This window comes from Aulostomus chinensis, chromosome 1, assembly GCF_037954235.1.
Source record: "Aulostomus chinensis isolate RoL2024-O1b breed Wild chromosome 1, RoL_Achi_v1.0, whole genome shotgun sequence".
In the NCBI taxonomy this organism is placed as follows: Eukaryota; Metazoa; Chordata; class Actinopteri; order Syngnathiformes; family Aulostomidae; genus Aulostomus; species Aulostomus chinensis.
The window spans coordinates 16,921,954-16,931,273 of NC_141320.1; the positions used below are offsets into that span (position 1 = coordinate 16,921,954).

Sequence of the window (9,320 nt, forward strand, 5' to 3'; positions counted from 1 at the left end):
GATAATGAACCAAACCCCCTCAAACCATGTACATCACCCATTGTTCTGTACAGATGAGGTAAACCTATCAGGAGGTGAACCAGTGGCTGCTCTGGTGGTCCAGCATCTCTTGTCCCAAGGTACCGCATTGACCAGTGCACCCAGAAAGCAATGATGTAGGAGGCTAGGAAAAGACAAGAGGAGAACCAGAGACAGGAAAACAGTTCACTATCAATTTCCACACTGAAGGAACTCTGGACAACGCGTCCACCACCACTTTGTTGGTCCCCTTCACACAGGAACTATCCAGTGTGACTGCAGGAACAGAGACAAAGAGAGGAGAAAACTCAGCAGGACAGAGACAGGATGAAGCTGAAATCATGGAGCCACCATTGGACAGGAGGGTGTGAGGTCTGATCTGATTTCTCTGAGGTCACCATCAAAGATCCACTTGGCACCAATTACTGATCTTTATATTGATGTATTGATCCTGATCAAACACTGAATTGTCTTTGAGATGTGTGAAAATAAATGAGTGGGCGGAGTCTCTGATATCATTGATGTCATCCAGCTGATGGAGAAATATGTGACATCAGCTGGAGCCTCCGGTGAAGTACCTTTAGTAGTAGTACACATGCAGTATACGCTCAGTACCGGCTCCTACACAGACACAGCGAGCGCTGCTTTAACAAATACATGGTTCCTATGTGAGGGATTGCTTGGATTTCCGGTGTATCAGGACCAGGACTGAAGTTGGTCCCTGACCGTCCTGGAGGGGCGGCTGTAACACAGGATGAGTTTTCACAGTGAAGGTCTTCTTCTTCTACAGCTGAATTAAAGTGTAAACAGTCGTCTACACACCTTTAAATGTCCTTATAAACTTGTCTTTTCATAAACTTTCTGTCCTCTTTTAAAGTTGTCAGTGCTTTTGTTTCCATGTAGAGGCTCTACTTGATCACCACCCTTGTGTTTGACTGTTTGGAGTGGATGTTGTCTACAGACATCTTTCTACTTTAAATAGATGAAAGACTTGTTTTTCCATCTCATGTTGTTCCTGCAATGATTGAAGGCAACAAACAACAACACATTATTTGCCATTTTTCATGTTATTTTGAACTTTTCAATTTTTATCTTAGTTATGGATAAAAATCCTTCTTCTTCCTCTTCTGTGTTTTACGGCAGTGGTTCTCTGAGTTTGAAACTCCACATTAGAACTGCAGCAATCAATCAGTCAATCAATCAATCAATCAATCAATGGATTTGGATGGACTTTGCATTTGTTTTGTCTTCTCTTTTTTTCGTTGTACTTGTGGTCATCATTGTCTCCAATCAGAAAATCTGAGGCTGGGATGTCTTGATGACGCTTGAAGAAAGGAAGCAGGTCTCAGAGGAGTGTGGACAGTGCAGTCCTCAGCTTTCTAGTTCCTGGTCTCCAGCCCTTCTCTCTTGTTGAGCAGCCAGCGTCTCAGAGCCTTGTCCAAGACCTGCAGCCAAACTGCACCGTCTGCACCACATTCACCTTTAAAAACTGAGTAGATGTCATCAGGGAGGGAAAATGCTGGAGTTCCTTGTCCTTTGCTTGGATTTGTTTGATTTTTTTATTGAGTTTGACTCGCTGGAAGAAGACTTGTTGATCCAGGAATGAAGCTGGATTCTTCTGTGCAGAGCATTCATTGAGTTGAAGTGTGGCTGTACATTCAATGATCAGTGTTATGGTTTCCTTTCCTGTGTTAAGTTGTTGCTCACACACACACACACACACACACACACACACACACACACACACACACACACACACACTGCTGTGTCTGAACACTGAAGCTGAGGAGAGAGACTAATGTGCACCATCTTTTGGGGTTTCTATCTCTTTCCACACACAAATGCAGGCTGGCTCCTGAGTGGTTGACAGCTTTTATGAAGGCGTGCGCTTTGTTGCCATGGAGACCAGAGCTTCAACAGGGGGATGAGTTCTTGAAAGCAGAGTTGGAGTTTGTTTGTGGACTGAACAGTAAACTCCTTTCTTTTGTGGGACGTTTGAATAAAACATTGAAATGAAAATCACTCTCCTTATCGTTTTTGATGCTGCAGTTTTTATGTTTCTGTAGACGTTCAGATTCAAGGATTCAAGGATCTTGATTGTCAAACCACTCACATTTCCATGTTGGTGGTACGAAAATTGAACTCTGGTCCTGGGGTAGCAAGAGATAGCATAATAAAGAGTGGAGAACAGAAATAAGGATTTACAGACAGAAAAGATATTTACAGAAGGATTTTTATATATATATATATCCATCCATCCATTGTATATATATATATATATATATATATATATATATATGTGTGTGTTATATGATGATTCAATATATGTTGAATTATATATATATATATAAAATTATATATATATAATTCAACACAGTTCAAGTGTTTCTAATGAAGCTGAATGTTCTCCTCTACTTTCCTCAGTTGGGTTTCTTTCATGTCCTCCTGAGATCAAAGAGAGAATTCTAGGTACAAATAAATACACTATCAAAGCCCCCTGATGACATCATCATCAATTCTGACTTTGATCTGGAGGCTCTTGCTTCAAATAAAATCCGTTGTTCCAGGCAAAAATCTGCATACAAACACAAAAACAAACACACACACATACACACACACAAACACACACACACACACACACACACACACTCCCATTCACACTCACATTCATACCTACGGTCAATTTAGAGAATCCAATCAGCCTAGTCCAATCCAAGACTCCCAGTCACTAACCCATACTGTCATCACTTAAACACCACTGGAGTATTGACAGAGATTCCACATGTTGGTCAACCAGAGAAGCTCCAACTGGTGAAGGTCATTCAACCCTGCATGAAGGTCAACCTCCATCATCTGCTGCTCATTAGCAGGGACTTAGCTCCAATGGTAGAGTGCTAGCTTAGCATGTGAGAGGTAGAGGGATCCATGCCCTCCTTCTCAGAATACTTGAACTTGTTCTGTTGATCAGAGGAGCTGCTGGGTGATGAATGCTGATGTTTGTCCACTGGTGTGATAAAGTGTCCCCTGTTACTGAGATGAGGATGAACACCTGCTCAGGTCAAAGCTGCAATCAAACCAGGGACTCTGAACCACACACAGTGAAGGAGTTTGTCCTGCAGGTTGATGGACACTTATTAAGTTCTATCTTTGATCAAATATAAGAAATGTAAAATAATTCAACATTGATTGCATTTCCCTCCTTTCTTTGGTGCCCTCAGTCTTTCTGAGAACTGTAGGAGGAACTGCTCTCTGTTCTGTGTTTGTTCTGCTCAGTGGAGGAAGGAACGAAGGACTGGAGCTCTAAGTTTTCCAGTTCCGACATCAGTGAACAGACTTTCTGTGCTGCAAGGAACCAAAGCTACTAAGGAGGATTACAGAGTTTGGGAGTCAGTGACTTAATAGAGTCTAACAAAGGGTTGAACCTGAATGTTGAACCCTTCAACATGGGGCCATGGCAGAGTGAACCAAGAACACTACAATGGGGGTGAGAGTGGAGCCATGATGGACTCACAGTTCATCACCTCCACCATCATGTGGACCACCTGATCACCTCTCCCTCAACCTCTAAATAACTCATTCCCTGACCGGGAATCGAACCTGGGCCACATCGGTGAGAGCGCTGAATCCTAGCCACTAGACCATCAGGGACCACACTGAGCTCTCCAACAACAGAGACTATAGACAATGACTCAAGAACACAGGACTCTGTGGTCTCAGCTTGAGATGCAGAGACACCTCAGCCCCCTAAAGACAGTCCACCCCCAGGATCCTGCCCCCTCTGCTCCAACTCAGCCCTCCATTCATAACTGACTTTGTCTCAGTCTCTTCACAATGCCAGTCACTGAAACACTGACAATGTGATGGGGGCTTCCTGTCTTTACTGCATTTTCTTCAAAGGATCCCGTGTGTCTTCTTTCTCTCTGTCTGTACTGGAGTGTGGTACCAGGCCCAGCTTGAACGGGTGACTGTGTCTGAGTGGGTCGAGGCTGGGCTGCAGGTATTGGGAGGTTAGAACCCATCTGTGAGGCTCCAGGTGGAGCGATCACCTGTGAGGGTCCAGGGACAGCAGGAAGCTGCACAGATGGTAAAGACATGGAGGGGAGACAGGTGGTGCTGGAGCAGTGACAGGAAGTGTCTGGCATTTTGGTTCATCCTGTGAGATGACGTGAGGTTGTGGTTTTGCCTCCAGCCTCACCTCCTCATCAGTGTTCAAAAGGTTCCAAGGTGAAAAAATGGGATTCAACCAAACAGCTGGAATGAAGAGTTGGTAACACTTGCAGAGCTGCAGGGAGCTGGACAGGTCTCACCGTGGGGGGATTTGTCCCACAGATCCTGCTGAAGTGGCTCCTTCTCCTGAGACCTGCAATGCTGGCTGGACCTTTGGAAAAAGAACACAACAAATCTTCATAAACATTTACTTCAGCAGGAACACACAAGAAGGTGGGACTGGTTCCTTTTTCATGTTCACTATTTTGTCGTCTTGGTTCATGTTTTGGTTGTCAAAGTCAATTCTGAATATTTGTGGAAAGTTCGCCTGCCTTTACTTGTACCAATACTTTCTTTAGTAACAAATTAAAAAGCTCAAGCTAAACTTCAGTCAGGACAACCATTCTTTCTCATTCTTCGACCTCTGTTTTATGTCCATGACCATCCTGTCTGTCACCTTTGGTGATGGAGACATCAGTTGATGACATCAGCAACGGTCCTCAACCTAACTGCCTCTGCCAGAAGTGAGCTGTCATCTGTCTCAGGGGACACAGTCGAGTGGACCGGGGCGGATGAGGGCCTGCTGCTTCCTTGAAATATTTCTAAATATTTCAGTTGCAACTGTATAGTGATGGTGGCTCAGTTTAGAGCTGTCAATCAATGTTAATAATTGATCTTAGCATCTGGAGATTATTTTAGGAACACAAATACTTTTACTTCATTCTGAGGATGAGCAGACGTTCAATATAATTCTCATTTCCTGGTTAAAGACTCCTGCTAGTCAGAGAGGATCTGGGCTGGATTGGAAAGCTTCTGAGAGGGAAACCTTCACTCTGGACTGGACTGAGAACGGAGCAGCCTCAGCTTCCTGGAGCCTGACTTGCCTCTGTGGTCTAAGGTTGTGTGGGCTGACATCACAGTGAAACTCCTGAGATCACAGAGCCTTTGAGATCACAGGCTGACTTCCTTTTTATCCCTAAAATTTGTGTTTGATCAGTTAAACAGTGACTCTACCAGAGGGGATGTAGCTCAGTGGTAGAGCGCATGCTTCGCATGTATGAGGCCCCGGGTTCAATCCCCGGCATCTCCAGCTGGTCCTTTGGAGCCTTCATCTTGTCAGCTAAATTGATCATTAAATGTGACAACAGTTGATAACAAACTACCAGAAGAGAAACCAGTCTGTTGCATATCAAAGTATTTGTAGCTGGGTCAGTGTGACTGTGAGCCTTCATAGCCAGCATGAAGGAGCTGGTTTTATCTTTGCTGAGGAAATCCCACACACAGCTGCTCTCAGTTCCAAATGTGTGTGTCCTCACTCCTCCGTCCTCCTGCTGCCCTCAGAATACAGACACAATTCAACCTGGCAAGTTTGGAGCATAGAAGTGCTCCTGAAGAGATGTGTGTCAGCCCACAGCTGGCTGTTCTTACCTGGAACCTCAAGATGAAACTGCTTCCACAGATTGGAAATGAATCTGATGTTGACTTTTGGACAAATCACCTGTTCATCAGTTCATCATCACTTCCATCCATTTCTACTGCTTATCTTGTTATAGAAAGGAGTCTATCTGCTGTGTGACTGAGGCAGTTACTGTGAGCTGCTGCATGTCTCAGTGTGTGTGTGTGGGGGGGCTGTGTGTGACTGGTCGGCTGCCAAGGATTATTGATGAGATCAATCATGATCAGCTCAGAGATCACGGCACAGAAGAAGGAGACTTTTTGATTTTTGGGGGTTCAGTTTCTAAGTCAGACACATCATCACAATTTGAAGTTTTCCTCCAGTAAAAAACAAAACAACACAAAACCAAACAAAAACATGATTTGACTTTTGATGTCTACCTTTTTTGGAAATTGTGAGTCCAACAAGCAGGAGGCCGTTTGAGCTTGGAAACTGTGAAGCATCACCAGTAACTGCTGGTTAATTTACAGTTGTTTCCTCCAAAAAGTTTAAAATGAACTCAATGCTGAGTCCCTCGTCGTCATCACTGAGCTGCAGAATTGGTCCATGCAGGAGGCTGAGCAGGTCTTCCTCTCTGGTCCAGTGTCTCAGCACAGGTCAGAGTAGAGAATTAAAACATGAACACAAATCTTTATCAGCTGTTTACTGATATCAGTGACTACCTTCAAGTAAGAGTGTTAGTGAATGGACCCTTTTTAAAGTTTATGTTATAATGTTTGAAAAATGATGCTCACAAAAACACAATAAAAGTGTTTGTGGTAAAATGATTCCAGTAGATTTTATTGCCATTTTAAGAGTTCAAGCATATTTTGATGACATTGTTTGATATCATGACTCTCAGTTACTTTAGCAGGACCATCGGGACATGAAATCTTCCTCATCATCCCATATCGACCCTCAACCCCTCACACAGAACCAGGAGCCCTCAACTGAAGGAACCTTTAAAACTGAGAAGTTGGACAGAAAGCAGTATTTTGGTGGAACGAACCTTTAAAACTATAAATTAGAAAGTATTTTGGTGGAACGAACCTTTAAAACTATAAATTAGAAAGTATTTTGGTGGAATAAACCTTTAAAACTATAACTTGTTTGAAAGTATTTTGGAGAAATTGGAATAATCCTTTTATACAGTTGTCAGAAATTAAAGGACAGGAAGTAGTATTTTGGTGGAATAAACCTTTAATACTGCAGTTCGAAAGGAGTAATTTGCTATCATCTAATTCGATAGGTGGCGCTGTCACCAAAAAACAGAAGTCCCAGAACTGCATTTTATCATCCAATTCAGTAGGTGGTGCTGTGGGGTCCTGGAACTGCAGCTCTCTGGTGCTGCAGGATCTCCTCTTGAAAAGCCTCACAGTTCAGAGTCGTTCCAGAATCTAGGAGCAGAAACCAAAGTCTCCTACGACGAGGATGGGATTGGAACCCACGCCTGCAGAGCTCAATGGATCAGCAGTCCATCACCTTAACCACTCAGCCACCTCGTCTCCTGACCACCATGATGTGCTGCTTTCTCTGAGCCTTTTAAACAGCTGAACTCTTTGGAGCCCATTTGTCAGAAATGGACCCAGCAGGAGCCACTGAACACAACTCTGACATCATCAGGCTTCTTCCCAGCAGCTTGGTGCTCCAGAAGGAAGAATCCAGACCATCGCTACATCATCAGAGTGAACACCAGCTGATGTTGACCAGTTTAACAAGCCTTTGACTGCTAAATGACATCCAAGCTCAGATTCTCTTGTCCTGGTAGAACAAGTCAATGTTGAAGAAGATGAGAGCACCAGTCTCTTTCATCCAATGCTGGAACAGCGTTAGACTGAAGGTCTGAAGGTCCCTGGTCTGGTCCAGGTTTCAACAGGGGACCAGCATCAGCCAGCATTTAAATGTGGACAGCAGTGGAGGTGAAGCCCACATCAAGGAAACAAGCCTCCTATCACTGTCCTGTGCTGAGTTTCTTTAAAAAATGTGAGACAACCTCAAGAGTTTCTGTTTCCTGTGTTGGACTTTGCCTCAGAGAATCAGAGCCAATCAGAAGCTTGTTGGTCTTGGATGCTGGTCATCAGGAGCAATGAGGGGCTCAGTGTCTTGCTCAAGGACACTTCAACATGGTCACCAGCTGAAGTGAGAACTGAACCAGCAACTCTGCTAGACGGCCACTCTTCCTCCAGGCCGTGCCCCCCGAACCTGAATCATCATGATGTCATTATTTGTTGCTTTAATTCACCAAATGTGTGACGTGGTGAGTTTGTCAGGAGTTTAAAGACCAAAGTTGTGAACACACAGAGAAGTAAACCTGTCAAAGCTGCTTCACTTGATGAGAGAAACTGAGGAACTGATAGAAGAGCAACAAAGAAAATGGAGTCAGAAGGTCGTCTTCTTCACTGCTCAGTCACAACACTGACACACACACACACACACACACACACACACACACACACAAATAGTTTGTCTTTGAGAGAGGACAAAAAAATATTTCACTGTGCCGACATGAACTTTCATTGTTGAATTTCAGTCTCCTACAAAAGTGTGTGAATGTGGTCGTTGTGGCCGAGTGGTGAAGGCGATGGACTAGAAATCCATTGGGGTCTCCCTGCTCAGGTTGGAGTCCTGCCAACAACGTTGAACTGTTGACAATTTAAATTTGACTCATTTTTCCTCCACACTGTCCTTCATCACAGCATTTAACATCAGGACTGCTCCCAGATCAGCTCCATGACCTCATCCCTGCACCAGAGTCCCGCCCAAGTTCATCAAAAACGGCCAAGCATAAATATATAATATGTATATAATGTGAACACACCTGTACAGGTGCGTTAACGTGCTTAATAATAGAGAATGAATGAAGGGTTTGTTCAGAGTGGAGTGCAGTACCACAGTCAGGCCAGCAGGTGGGGCTTTCGTTGGTGCTGTCTACCTAATTGCGGTGTCTGTGCTCTGCCAGCAGAGGTCGTGCTTCCCCACCAATCTTCTAGGGTGTCTGAGTGGTGCCGCCATGTTTAGATCGTAGCAGGAGGACGTAGGTTGGTACTTGGCAGTTCGGATGTAGCGAAAGTCACGTTATGAATGGAGGGCTGAGTTGGAGCAGAGGGGGCAGGATCCTGGGGGTGGACTGTCTTTAGGGGGCTGAGGTGTCTGGTGGTCTTGGTGGACCCTCTGCATCTCAAGCTGAGACCACAGAGTCCTGTGTTCTTGAGTCATTGTCTATAGTCTCTGTTGTTGGAGAGCTCAGTGTGGTCCCTGATGGTCTAGTGGCTAGGATTCGGTGCTTTCACCGCCGAGGACCGGGTTCGATTCCCGGTCAGGGAATGAGTTATTTAGAGGTTGAGGGAGAGGTGATCAGGTGGTCCACATGATGGTGGAGGTGATGAACTGTGAATCCATCATGGCTCCACTCTCACCCCCATTGTAGTGTTCTTGGTTCACTCTGCCATGGCCCCATGTTGAAGGGTGACTGTCTCATTCAGGTTCAACCCTTTGTTAGACTCTATTAAGTCACTGACTCCTGCAAGGACAAACTGTAATCCTCCTTAGTAGCTTTGGTTATTGATGATCTGCAATGGTTCGTGGGGGTGGAGCCTATCCCAGCAGCCCTCAGGTGAGGGGCGGGGTTTATCCTGGACAGGTCACCAGTCCATGGCAGGGC

The 9,320-nt window shown here is 44.7% G+C and overlaps 2 non-coding genes across 2 annotated transcripts; both read left to right on the forward strand.

The window, feature by feature from the left end:
- Positions 1-5,242: 5,242 nt before the first annotated feature.
- Positions 5,243-5,314, forward strand: trnaa-cgc (transfer RNA alanine (anticodon CGC)). The gene has a single exon. It is a non-coding gene; the product is annotated as a tRNA-Ala (tRNA).
- A 3,597-nt stretch (positions 5,315-8,911) lies between these two features.
- On the forward strand, positions 8,912-8,983 carry trnae-uuc (transfer RNA glutamic acid (anticodon UUC)). Its single transcript has one exon. It is a non-coding gene; the product is annotated as a tRNA-Glu (tRNA).
- Positions 8,984-9,320: the final 337 nt, after the last annotated feature.